This window comes from Takifugu rubripes, chromosome 17 (assembly GCF_901000725.2).
Source record: "Takifugu rubripes chromosome 17, fTakRub1.2, whole genome shotgun sequence".
NCBI lineage: Eukaryota > Metazoa > Chordata > Actinopteri > Tetraodontiformes > Tetraodontidae > Takifugu > Takifugu rubripes.
The window spans coordinates 8121119-8136118 of NC_042301.1; the positions used below are offsets into that span (position 1 = coordinate 8121119).

At 49.4% G+C, this 15000-nt stretch overlaps 1 protein-coding gene across 10 annotated transcripts in view; it reads right to left on the reverse strand.

Moving 5' to 3' along the window:
* Nucleotides 1–15000, reverse strand: part of LOC105418305 (adhesion G protein-coupled receptor L3-like) — an 89278-nt gene that overhangs the window by 67874 nt on the left and 6404 nt on the right. For all 10 annotated transcript variants that reach the window (XM_029850350.1, XM_029850357.1, XM_029850356.1 and 7 more), the window contains exon 2: nt 11675–11856. The gene's annotated coding sequence lies outside the window, so the exon portion shown is untranslated. The remainder of the gene's footprint in view (nt 1–11674; nt 11857–15000) is intronic.

Consider the following 15000-nt stretch of genomic DNA (forward strand, 5'->3'; position numbering starts at 1 on the left):
CAGAGAGAGTGAGGACCAAACACATGTGGACCAGAGACTAACGACCAGAGAGAGCGAGGACCAAACACATGTGGACCAGAGACTAACGACCAGAGAGAGCGAGGACCAAACACATGTGGACCAGAGACTAACGACCAGAGAGAGCGAGGACCAAACACATGTAGACCAGAGACTAACGACCAGAGAGAGCGAGGACCAAACACATGTGGACCAGAGACTAACGACCAGAGAGAGTGAGGACCAAACACATGTGGACCAGAGACTAACGACCAGAGAGAGCGAGGACCAAACACATGTAGACCAGAGACTAACGACCAGAGAGAGCGAGGACCAAACACATGTAGACCAGAGACTAACGACCAGAGAGAGCGAGGACCAAACACATGTGGACCAGAGACTAACGACCAGAGAGAGCGAGGACCAAACACATGTGGACCAGAGACTAACGACCAGAGAGAGCGAGGACCAAACACATGTAGACCAGAGACTAACGACCAGAGAGAGCGAGGACCAAACACATGTAGACCAGAGACTAACGACCAGAGAGAGCGAGGACCAAACACATGTAGACCAGAGACTAACGACCAGAGAGAGTGAGGACCAAACACATGTGGACCAGAGACTAACGACCAGAGAGAGTGAGGACCAAACACATGTAGACCAGAGACTAATGACCAGAGAGAGTGAGGACCAAACACATGTAGACCAGAGACTAACGACCAGAGAGAGCGAGGACCAAACACATGTAGACCAGAGACTAACGACCAGAGAGAGCGAGGACCAAACACATGTAGACCAGAGACTAACGACCAGAGAGAGTGAGGACCAAACACATGTAGACCAGAGACTAATGACCAGAGAGAGCGAGGACCAAACACATGTGGACCAGAGACTAACGACCAGAGAGAGTGAGGACCAAACACATGTGGACCAGAGACTAATGACCAGAGAGAGTGAGGACCAAACACATGTGGACCAGAGACTAACGACCAGAGAGAGTGAGGACCAAACACATGTGGACCAGAGACTAACGACCAGAGAGAGTGAGGACCAAACACATGTGGACCAGAGACTAACGACCAGAGAGAGTGAGGACCAAACACATGTGGACCAGAGACTAACGACCAGAGAGAGTGAGGACCAAACACATGTGGACCAGAGACTAACGACCAGAGAGAGTGAGGACCAAACACATGTGGACCAGAGACTAACGACCAGAGAGAGTGAGGACCAAACACATGTGGACCAGAGACTAATGACCAGAGAGAGTGAGGACCAAACACATGTAGACCAGAGACTAACGACCAGAGAGAGTGAGGACCAAACACATGTGGACCAGAGACTAACGACCAGAGAGAGTGAGGACCAAACACATGTGGACCAGAGACTAACGACCAGAGAGAGTGAGGACCAAACACATGTGGACCAGAGACTAACGACCAGAGAGAGCGAGGACCAAACACATGTAGACCAGAGACTAACGACCAGAGAGAGTGAGGACCAAACACATGTGGACCAAAGACTAACGACCAGAGAGAGCGAGGACCAAACACATGTAGACCAGAGACTAACGACCAGAGAGAGTGAGGACCAAACACATGTGGACCAGAGACTAATGACCAGAGAGAGTGAGGACCAAACACATGTGGACCAGAGACTAACGACCAGAGAGAGTGAGGACCAAACACATGTAGACCAGAGACTAATGACCAGAGAGAGTGAGGACCAAACACATGTAGACCAGAGACTAACGACCAGACAGAGCGAGGACCACACATGTAGACCAGAGACTAACGACCAGAGAGAGTGAGGACCAAACACATGTAGACCAGAGACTAACGACCAGAGAGAGTGAGGACCAAACACATGTGGACCAGAGACTAATGACCAGAGAGAGTGAGGACCAAACACATGTGGACCAGAGACTAACGACCAGAGAGAGTGAGGACCAAACACATGTAGACCAGAGACTAATGACCAGAGAGAGTGAGGACCAAACACATGTAGACCAGAGACTAACGACCAGACAGAGCGAGGACCACACATGTAGACCAGAGACTAACGACCAGAGAGAGTGAGGACCAAACACATGTAGACCAGAGACTAACGACCAGAGAGAGTGAGGACCAAACACATGTAGACCAGAGACTAACGACCAGAGAGAGTGAGGACCAAACACATGTAGACCAGAGACTAATGACCAGAGAGAGTGAGGACCAAACACATGTAGACCAGAGACTAACGACCAGAGAGAGTGAGGACCAAACACATGTGGACCAGAGACTAACGACCAGAGAGAGTGAGGACCAAACACATGTGGACCAGAGACTAACGACCAGAGAGAGTGAGGACCAAACACATGTGGACCAGAGACTAACGACCAGAGAGAGTGAGGACCAAACACATGTGGACCAGAGACTAACGACCAGAGAGAGTGAGGACCAAACACATGTGGACCAGAGACTAACGACCAGAGAGAGTGAGGACCAAACACATGTGGACCAGAGACTAATGACCAGAGAGAGTGAGGACCAAACACATGTAGACCAGAGACTAACGACCAGAGAGAGTGAGGACCAAACACATGTGGACCAGAGACTAACGACCAGAGAGAGTGAGGACCAAACACATGTGGACCAGAGACTAACGACCAGAGAGAGTGAGGACCAAACACATGTAGACCAGAGACTAACGACCAGAGAGAGCGAGGACCAAACACATGTAGACCAGAGACTAACGACCAGAGAGAGTGAGGACCAAACACATGTGGACCAGAGACTAACGACCAGAGAGAGCGAGGACCAAACACATGTGGACCAGAGACTAACGACCAGAGAGAGTGAGGACCAAACACATGTGGACCAGAGACTAATGACCAGAGAGAGTGAGGACCAAACACATGTGGACCAGAGACTAACGACCAGAGAGAGTGAGGACCAAACACATGTAGACCAGAGACTAATGACCAGAGAGAGTGAGGACCAAACACATGTAGACCAGAGACTAACGACCAGACAGAGCGAGGACCAAACACATGTAGACCAGAGACTAACGACCAGAGAGAGTGAGGACCAAACACATGTAGACCAGAGACTAATGACCAGAGAGAGCGAGGACCAAACACATGTAGACCAGAGACTAACGACCAGAGAGAGCGAGGACCAAACACATGTAGACCAGAGACTAACGACCAGAGAGAGTGAGGACCAAACACATGTAGACCAGAGACTAACGACCAGAGAGAGTGAGGACCAAACACATGTAGACCAGAGACTAATGACCAGAGAGAGTGAGGACCAAACACATGTAGACCAGAGACTAACGACCAGAGAGAGTGAGGACCAAACACATGTAGACCAGAGACTAACGACCTCTGGTCTACATGAATGAAAAACTGGAACTGAATTTCAAGTAAAGATAATTGGGTCCTGCTAGCATCCCAGCAGGCAAGAGAATATTTGATTTTTATGTTGCATACATTTTTTAGTTCATTGTCATAACATAGTTTGTCTAAAATGTGTATCAAGTCCATTGGATCGTAATTGCTTTAATATCGTTCTTGACCACATCTCAACAGTCTGCAGAGGCTCTTCTGCTCCATAGTTAGCCCTGCTTTAACAACTCAACCAGCTAGCCCATTGTGATTGATTGGCTCCTAATTTGCTTGAACATGAGTGATCTGACCAGCTGTCTCCAGCCAGACACAGGAGGCATCTCCAGGCCTCTGGCTGGACGCCACCAGCTACACCATTCCACTGTTCCATAATTCAAAAGCTATTCCATCACCCCATATGCTCCTCACCAGCATAGCCAACTGCATATAAACCCTCTTATTTCTCACCGTCACACTCTGCCACATGTGTGTGAGAGCCTTGAGCATTTCAGGATGAAGCTAAAATCAAATTCCACAAGTTATGCTCACGTTTCAGCAGAGCTACACACCACAAATGCTCTGAAAGTTACCTAAATACTGCTCATTCTGTTTTTCATGATCATAACATCGATTTGTGTGGCTAATCATTATTATGCAGGTTAAAGTTTGGCCAAACCTGAACTGACTAACTGTGCCAATAATAATGGCATTAGATGTTAAAAGGTCAACTTGTCCTACATTACACTTGTGAAAACTAACTTGGGACACTTCACCAGCATAAACATCAACTAATAATTGGGATCATACCAAAGCAAATATCCTTGGAAGCCTAACCCTGAGAGCTGTGATGTCACGCAGAATCCTGATCCAGCACGATGCTAAAAACCCAGGCCGGGCACCTGCTCTTTCCAGTCTGGCACATCGGAACTCTAAATGATCCCGATGTCCAAATCAGTCTTTCAGAAGCAGCTCCTGGAGACTATTTGGATTGGAACAATTTGCATTTCTTCCAAACAATCATCCTGACTCACAACCGTACTTCTGGTATTTTCTCAATGCGTTATGAGCGGATTGGTCTAACACACACACACCTCTGTACACACACCTTTGTACTTCTGTCTCTGGAGACTTGCACAGACATAATGTATTACCCTGCTCCTAATCTCAACCAGCCCTACATTAACCTAACCTAAACCTAAATCACCATCTTGAGCCCCAAACAGACCTTTGTATCCCTCAGTTACAGTTTCATATTCCTTCTGTAGTTGCTCATCGTGATGATGGAATTCTTGTTCTTGGTTTTGTTACGGTTGGGTTTTTACAGGACCCGAGAGCAGGCAAGAACGCAGGGCTGAAAAGTCCAAAAACTAGTCTTTATTTAACCAAACTCAAACTAGCAGTCCTCCTGGACTCGTCTGGTCTTCCAGGGCGCACCGCGAGCTCCAGCACAGAGCCAACGCGGAGTCGGGTTCTGTGCGTTCCCCAGTCCAGCAGGACGGCGAGGAGACCTCAAACGAGCAGGAAAGACACCCAAACTGTCCCACGCTGGTAGCCAGGCGCTCCGTCCTGGAACAGGTGGCCTGATGGAGGTCGCTGACAGGTGCGTCTGCCTGCAGCGCCAGCTGTTGCCAATCTACTCCCCCCCCCCTGCAGGAAACACCAGACACAACCCGGAACCCTGGACCCAACAGGTTTCAGGTAATATCTAAAATATATTTGTAAATCCTGAGGTTTTTTTCTTGGAACCTTTGTGGTTCAGACCCATGTTTTCCTCTTTTAACCACATTGAAACTCCGTTGGTCTTGAAATGAAAATACATCTTTGTGCGTTTGCTGAAAGGCTGAACGTTATTTCTACAGCCTTGGACTGCTGTCAAATAAATGAAAGGCTTCCAAATTAATTGTTTCCATTGGCTGTAATCAGGTTTTTGATAATAAAAGGTATGGAAATCTTATATTAGAGAGGACCTCAACTATATGGACCTAACTGACTCTTTAAGTGACTATCTTGTCTACCTTAGATAAGCAAGTGCACATGGAAATGTGTGCTAAATGTTTGGTGCTAACAGGGTAACAGCTGAGGGCCCTAACGAGGGAAGAGGAATTTTACAGAACTGCCCATGATACGGTCAGTTATGTCAGCAGGACATGAAGTGATTCCACGGGCCCTCGTTCCTCCCGTTGTTATCTGTCTTCTCTTTCATACCACATCCCCGTCACTTCCACTTCCTCTCTGTCGCTGCGCTCTGAACCCAGTCCTGTCACGACAGATCGCTCAACGCTTTGCCTAAAAGCCACCGCCAGAGAAAGGCGAGGTTTGTGCACCAGCGGTTGCATGAGACGGGGGGGGGGCTACAGGGAGCTCTGGTCTGTCCAGTGTGAGAGAAAAGCAGCCCCAACGATGCAACGTTAAAGACAAGACAGACAAATGGACAGGAGATAACACGCATGCATCTGATAAGCAGGGAAATGCAACATTTCCAGAACTGACCTAATTCTGTGTTTTTGTTATATAATTTCTTTGGGGATGGGGGGGGGGGCATTGTTGCTCTGTCTGTAGGGGACGGAGAAGCGGAGGATCCAGCATCCTCCCCATGACCCCCAAAGGGACAAAGCAGCCAAGTTAAAGACAGTTAGCATTTTTTCCTCGTTATGGCAGCAACCCTCCATTTCTTCTCATCCGATGGCGCCATTATCTCTCCTCATCCGTTACAGCAAATGTTCTTCCCAAGCTCTGTATCCGAGGCTGCCTTTTCTCCTCACCCTCATTCATGCTATCATTCCTCGGATGCTTTGTAAAAAAGATTAAACACGTTTGGCACACTCCGCTGTGAACATTACATTCCGAATAACCTTGCATCAAAAATCAAGGCTACACATTTCACTTAAGACTGCGAGGAATGTTTTGATGCTCTTCCTATGTGAACTGTTCACGATCAGCATATGAAGCTTCGTTGTTCTGGAAGAAATAGGAATTTGTGCTGAAGACATTTGCTTCATGCATTACAGAGCAGATATGAACCGTGTCTCTCTGAGCCTTGAAATATTTATTTCTGAAGGCCTTTCTGGGGCGCTTACATAATGCACAGCCATCAACAGTGGAATATAAATACAACAGAAGCCACTTGACGATGGGTTGTCTAACGACTGGGAAAATGCTTCGGAAATGCAGAGTTAGCAAGCAAGGAATGTTCATTTACAGGTTGTAAATGGGAAAAAACAAACACGCACAATCCTGCATAAATCAGTCTGATGTTGTGCAAATCGTCACAACTTAAATTGAGAAGAAAAAGAAGATAAGCGGGCTCTCAGCAGATAGCTGTTCTGACAATGAAAGACTGAAGCGGAGGCGTGAAATGAAGCCTTGGTGCAGCGGAGGATTGACCCAGCCGCTCATGGGTCCAGTCTCTGGACAACACAACGGATGAGCTCTACCCCTTGTGCTCCCCTCAGGGTTAGGGTTAGGGTTAGCCTAGGTTAACCCTAACCCTAACCCTAACCCTACCCCTTGTGCTCCCCTCAGGGGTTAGGGTTAGGGTTAGGGTTAGGGTTAGCCTAGGTTAACCCTAACCCTAACCCTAACCCTACCCCTTGTGCTCCCCTCAGGGTTAGGGTTAGGGTTAGGGTTAGGGTTAGGGTTAGCCTAGGTTAACCCTAACCCTAACCCTAACCCTACCCCTTGTGCTCCCCTCAGGGTTAGGGTTAGGGTTAGGGTTAGGGTTAGCCTAGGTTAACCCTAACCCTAACCCTAACCCTACCCCTTGTGCTCCCCTCAGGGTTAGGGTTAGGGTTAGGGTTAGGGTTAGCCTAGGTTAACCCTAACCCTAACCCTACCCCTACCCCTTGTGCTCCCCTCAGGGTGGCTCCACACTGCGTTTCTATCAAACCTGGTATCAAGTGTTTTATAGCCTTCAATATGAATAATTATCGATATTTTTATGACCTACTTAAAATAAGGACCAGTAGAAAAGGACTGGTTAAAACATCTATAGAAAACACTGAATCACACCGAACCCTGAAACATAAGATCTTAACACGAGGTTCGGGTTTTGTTGCGTTAGGAGTGAGCGCCACTAAGGTGGTTACAAGGGTTTATCGCCAGTCTTGATGGGGACGATGGTATTGCATCATTTACAAAGCGCACGGGTCTGACCACGGTGCAGAATATGAGATAACGAAATGGCGCCACCTGTTTAATGACAGGCTATTAGTGTGTCACTGCAGCTGATCAGTGATCAGTCTATAAGGTGACGGGTTACCAGAGAGTGACCGCTTTGTTCGTGCACCCACCCTTCCTTCACAACTTCTGGTTCCTTCTGACTATGAAAGGAAAACGTTGAAGGAATTCTTGCATGGCCAGTGTGCTTGGTGCCGTTGGTCTGTTTCCTTTTGCTGGTTCTCTCTCTCGGGGCTGTGGTGGATTCACCATGGTACCCTAACCCTCTAACTCTAACCCTCTAACCCTAACCCTAACCCTCTAACCCTAACCCTAACCCTAACCCTCTAACCCTAAACCCTCTAACCCTAACCCTAACCCTCTAACCCTAACCCTAACCCTAACCCTCTAACCCTAACCCTCTAACCCTAACCCTAACCCTCTAACCCTAACCCTCTAACCCTAACCCTCTAACCCTAACCCTCTAACCCTCTAACCCTAACCCTCTAACTCCTAACCCTCTAACCCTAACCCTAACCCTCTAACCCTAACTCTAACCCTCTAACCCTAACTCTAACCCTCTAACCCCTAACCCTCTAACCCTAACTCTAACCCTCTAACCCTCTAACCCTAACTCTAACCCTCTAACCCTCTAACCCTAACCCTCTAACCCTAACCCTCTAACCCTCTAACCCTAACCCTAACCCTCTAACCCTAACCCTCTAACCCTCTAACCTAACCCTCTAACCCTCTAACCCTAACCCTCTAACCCTCTAACCCTAACCCTAACTCTAACCCTCTAACCCTAACCCTCTAACCCTCTAACCCTCTAACCCTAACCCTCTAACCCTAACCTCTAACCTCTAACCCTAACCCTCTAACCCTCTAACCCTAACTCTAACCCTCTAACCCTAACCCTCTAACCCTCTAACCCTCTAACCCTAACTCTAACCCTCTAACCCTCTAACCCTAACTCTAACCCTCTAACCCTCTAACCCTAACTCTAACCCTCTAACCCTAACCCTCTAACCCTCTAACCCTCTACCCTAACTCTAACCCTCTAACCCTCTAACCCTAACCCTCTAACCCTAACTCTAACCCTCTAACCCTAACCCTAACCCTCTAACCCTAACCCTCTAACCCTCTAACCCTCTAACCCTAACTCTCTAACCCTCTAACCCTCTAACCCTAACTCTAACCCTCTAACCCTCTAACCCTCTAACCCTAACTCTAACCCTCTAACCCTCTAACCCAACGAAGAGCAAAACAGCCGTCACTCGTTTGATATCACACAGGCTCTTCAGACAAATAAGGTTTATTCTTCCAGGAATACTCCGGCCCTAAATAGCTGCTTTCTTCCAAGTTGTTGACAAAGAGTATCTCTGTAGGCCATTCCCTGTGGTCAGGTGTGTGTGTGTGTGTGCGTGTGTGTGTGCAGGTGTGTGGGGGGTTTGTTCCACTGTCCTCAGGTGCATTTGTGTTTGGCAGCTCTGTGCATGGTCACGTGCACTTGTGTGCATGTGCTCTCCTGCTGCCTCAAACTCAACCCGGTCACCAGAAAACAGTGTGAAACCAACATATGGAACATCAAACAACATGATAATATTGTTATTATATTATAATATATATGATAATATCAACTGTAAACGTGGGGAAAAGCTGTTGAGCCCTCAACCAGGAAGGAAAAGTAACGGGGGGCGTGGCCAGGAAACATTCACGGAACATTAGAGTATAGCTTCATTAGCAAAACTGGTCCTGTCATGACAGATTTTAGGGCGTTAGGATATTTACAGTATCCTAATTAGGAAACGAGGAATCAAGGTCAAGTTGGCTGACTTGAACATTTTGCTTCTTCAACTCCAATCAAATCTAAGAGCTTCCAAGGTTTCCCAGTTTTCTATGCTTGCGTGTGTGTGTGTGTGTGTGTGTGTGTGTGTGTGTGTGTGCACTCTTGCAGCTTGTTTGCACACAAGAAAAGATGGCTGAATATAATTTTGCAGGCCCATCTGCTGATCCTGGAGAAATGACTTGACACAGACACAAACAGTAGAAAATAAGAATGTAATGATACGTACACACCCACGCACACACACACGCACGCACACACACACGCGCGCACACACACACACACACCCTCCTTTAAAGAGTCCAGCCAGACGATGATGGCTGGCATGGCTATTGTTTTCGGACAAAGGCCTCTCTGCTCAACACAAGACGTCAGGTCTGTGATCATTGGTGGTGTACAGGGAAATGGAGGGTGTGTGTGTGTGTGTGTGTGTGTGTGTGTGTGTGAATCAGGAAACAACTGTTTCATACAGAAAAGAAAATCTGAAGAATGGTGCCGTTGTTGCTTGTCTTCACTCAGTGTCTCTGGGGGACAAAAGTGCAGCCTTGAATCAGGCTCCTCAGTGAGCTCCAGCGTCGGAGAGTTGAGGAAGGAAGGAAAGGAAGGAAGGAGGTGTAGACACACTCGCACCGCTAAGGCCGAGCCATTATTTGAACTGAAACAATTAGTCATAAACTATGAACAGGAACTGAACAGAAGTTGGTCTGAAACCCCCTCACCTGAGGACGGTTTAAAATACTGACTCCACATTGGTGTTCGAGCACTTTGTATCTAATCAACTCTGCTGACCTGAAACATCTTGGGTAATTAAATGAACGGAGCTTTATTAACTTAGCAACAACTCATTAAAAGGATCTCAGATCAACTGGGTTCATATACATTATAGTTCAGCAGAGGCCACAGTTCCCAGCTGTGTGGCCCTAACCCTAGCTGTCTACACATGACCTCCGCGACCTTCAGCTCCACTCTTTCACACAGGAGTTCTGATTAAAAATGAGCACGTTAATTTGAAATTTTCCACAGCCAGTCAGCTTGTAAAGATTTGGTGAATAAGCTGTAGCGAGTTGCTTCATACAGACGGAGATTTACCTGCGTGGAGTCTGGGGCTGATTCTGTTATTCATGCCAGGGGCCACAAACGGTCCTACCCTCCCGACCCATGTTTACCTGCAGTGGGCCCCAGGTGAAGCCCTCTGACCTCCAGAGAGAATGCCAGGCCATACTGGGGCCACACTTGGCTTCACACTGGGGCCACACTTGGCTTCATACTGGGGCCACACTTGTCTTCACACTGGGGCCACACTTGGCTTCACACTGGGGCCACACTTGTCTTCACACTGGGGCCACACTTGGCTTCACACTGGGGCCACACTTGGCTTCACACTGGGGCCACAATTGGCTTCACACTGGGGCCACACTTGGCTTCACACTGGGGCCACACGTGGCTTCACACTGGGGCCACACTTGGCTTCACACTGGGGCCACACTTGGCTTCACACTGGGGCCACACGTGGCTTCACACTGGGGCCACACGTGGCTTCACACTGGGGCCACACTTGGCTTCACACTGGGGCCACACTTGGCTTCACTCTGGGGCCACACGTGGCTTCACACTGGGGCCACACTTGGCTTCACTCTGGGGCCACACGTGGCTTCACACTGGGGCCACACTTGGCACCCTGGGGCCACACGTGGCTTCACACTGGGGCCACACGTGGCTTCACACTGGGGCCACACTTGGCTTCACACTGGGGCCACACTTGGCTTCACACTGGGGCCACACGTGGCTTCACACTGGGGCCACACTTGGCTTCACACTGGGGCCACACGTGGCTTCACTCTGGGGCCACACTTGGCTTCACACTGGGGCCACACTTGGCTTCACTCTGGGGCCACACTTGGCTTCACACTGGGGCCACACGTGGCTTCACACTGGGGCCACACTTGGCTTCACACTGGGGCCACACGTGGCTTCACACTGGGGCCACACGTGGCTTCACACTGGGGCCACACTTGGCTTCACACTGGGGCCACACGTGGCTTCACACTGGGGCCACACGTGGCTTCACACTGGGGCCACACTTGGCACCCTGGGGCCACACTTGGCTTCACTCTGGGGCCACACTTGGCTTCACTCTGGGGCCACACTTGGCTTCACACTGGGGCCACACTTGGCACCCTGGGGCCACACTTGGCACCCTGGGGCCAGCTCCACTTGCATCATATTAGCATCTATTATTATCAATATCCCTTCCTATATTTCATTGATTATATTGCGTAACAGGACGCAGGAATCCTCACCTGATTTACTGTGTTCCGCTTTGTCCAAATGAATTGCAACCCAGGAAATCACATCTCAGTGGCACCTGCGTGTCCTCGTCCTCCTGAAGAGACAGTGTGTCCTCGTCCTGAAGAGACAGTGTGTCCTCGTCCTGAAGAGACAGTGTGTCCTCGTCCTGAAGAGACAGTGTGTCCTCGTCCTCCTGAAGAGACAGGAGAGCGATGGGGGGCGGTTATTCAAGCTTAGCCGACCTATGCCGCTGTCATGGGGGGACAGCCATGATATCGTGAGTGTGGGGTGCAACTTGAATAATGGCCCCGCTCAGATTATATATATAAATATACATATACTGTATATATATATGTATATGCATATATATATATATGTATATGCATATATATATATATGTATATGCATATATATATATATGTATATGCACTCAGAGGGAAGCCACAGACAGTTCACAAGCTATTTTCACTCATGACTGCCTGCACACATCCGTGTGTATCCGCTCTACCTCATAAAGACCTCATAAAATCAGAATGAGGCAAGATTGGCAAACATGGTTTGGAGGTATCAAACTAGGTCAGGTTCTCACTGCAGCTCCTCCTTTGGTGGCCACACAGATCATTAAAACTTTACTAGTTTAAATGAGGGACTGAATTCTGTCTACAGCTGCACCCACACTGATGACTGACGGATATCTGAGACCCGTCTACAGGTAAGTCCCGCCCATTCCTTCTTTACCTGTAGACATCAGGAGACGGGCATTTAACGCCACATCTGTCATGAAACAGCCCCCAAAGCCATTTTAATCTGCACCAGGTCAGTGAGAACACCAGCAACCCTAACCCTGACCCTAACCCTGACCCTGACCCTGACCACTAACCCTAACCCTAACCTAACCCTGACCCTGACCCTGACCACTAACCCTAACCCTAACCTAACCCTGACCCTGACCACTAACCCTAACCCTGACCCTGACCCTAACCCTGACCCTAACCACTAACCCTAACCCCTAACCTAACCCTGACCCCTAACCCTAACCTAACCCTGACCACTAACCACTAACCACTAACCCTAACCACTAACCCTAACCACTAACCCTGACCCTAACCACTAACCCTAACCCTAACCACTAACCCTAACCCTAACCCTAACCCTAACCACTAACCCTAACCCTAACCACTAACCCTAACCACTAACCCTAACCCACTATCGAGGATGCATCCAGAACAGAAGCTGTTTGAGTCCAGTGCGAAACAATCGTCTTTTTCCAGCATCATGGGATTAAGAGCAAAGGAGCTCCTCTGACATAGAGGTTCGATTTAGCCAAACAATGGAGAAAAGCAGGAAGGAAGGGGGGGGGGGGGGGGGGGCTCAACGGCTCCTTGGGGGGGAGATGAAAATGATAAATGCCAACCATTTCCTAAACAATAAAAAGTGCTTATTATGATGAAACCGATATCGTGGTTTGTCGTAGTGTTGCTGTGCAATAATGATGACATCACACTATAGCTTTGCTAGCATTTCGTGGATTCCTCTTAATTACCCTAACCCTAACCCTAACTCTTAATTACCCTTTCTGAAGCTCCAGCTGCCCTCATTCAGTGCTAAACATGTGTTTCTGAATGCCTGAAGCTTTAGAAGATGTAGAACCTCCAGTGTGAGCCCTTATTCTGAGGGTCTCCTCTCCAAGAGCCAAGAGGCTGAAGCTGAAGCCTGACTGGAGGCTCTGGTTGGACATGTGGGTGGTCCTGAGAAGGAGAGCGGGAAGAAGCTCACAGCCAGAGAGGGAACTAACTAACCAACCCTAACCCAGATAACCAAACGTAGATCTGGTTAAACTAGACTCGTATTGAGATTCTCCTTGTACAATATGTATTAATCCATGGGAAGATGGCAACACACACACACACACGCACGCACGCGCACACACACACACGCACGCACGCACGCACACACGCACGCACGCACGCACGCACACACGCACGCACACACACACACACGCACACACACACACGCACGCACGCACACACACACACACACACAGAGCTGCTCACCCAGATTAATGGTGCTGCTCACCCAGGTTAACGGTGCTGCTCACCCAGATTAACGGTGCTGCTCACCCATGTTAACGGTGCTGCTCACCCAGATTAACGGTGCTGCTCACCCAGGTTAACGGTGCTGCTCACCCAGATTAACGGTGCTGCTCACCCATGTTAACGGTGCTGCTCACCCAGATTAACGGTGCTGCTCACCCAGGTTAACGGTGCTGCTCACCCAGATTAACGGTGCTGCTCACCCATGTTAACGGTGCTGCTCACCCAGGTTAACGGTGCTGCTCACCCATGTTAACGGTGCTGCTCACCCAGATTAACGGTGCTGCTCACCCATGTTAACGGTGCTGCTCACCCAGATTAACGGTGCTGCTCACCCATGTTAACGGTGCTGCTCACCCATGTTAACGGTGCTGCTCACCCAGGTTAACGGTGCTGCTCACCCATGTTAACGGTGCTGCTCACCCAGGTTAACGGTGCTGCTCACCCATGTTAACGGTGCTGCTCACCCATGTTAACGGTGCTGCTCACCCAGGTTAACGGTGCTGCTCACCCAGATTAACGGTGCTGCTCACCCAGGTTAACGGTGCTGCTCACCCAGGTTAACGGTGCTGCTCACCCATGTTAACGGTGCTGCTCACCCAGATTAACGGTGCTGCTCACCCATGTTAACGGTGCTGCTCACCCAGGTTAACGGTGCTGCTCACCCATGTTAACGGTGCTGCTCACCCAGGTTAACGGTGCTGCTCACCCAGGTTAACGGTGCTGCTCACCCAGGTTAACGGTGCTGCTCACCCATGTTAACGGTGCTGCTCACCCAGGTTAATGGTGCTGCTCACCCAGACCTGACGGCTGTTCCATCGACCCAGAGGTGGTCAGGCAGGTGAACACCCCTACTGTGGAGCTACCTGAGCCCGATGCTGTCTGGGATGTTGACGGGAGGCCTCACCTGGGCCTCACCTGGGCCTCACCTGTCTCTGGTCATCTCTGGTAACCAGCAAGAACACATGCCGTGGCTTCCTCGCCTGCTGTTCTTGGTTCTCTGGCCTAAAATACACCGTCCCCACTTTAATTGGAAACGAGCATGTTAGCCGGCTGGAGCAGCTCCTAGCATCCTGTCTCATCTGTCAGCCTCTGTGGTTCCTCTCTCGGAGCCTCTCAGTGCCTGGGGGGTGTAACAGCCTGGGGGAGGCATTCAGCCAGCAACCAGCCCTTTCCTGGCCGTCCTTTTATCTTTACCAGTGGTAACCGGAGCATTCAAAGAATCCACAAATAGCTTCTCCAGT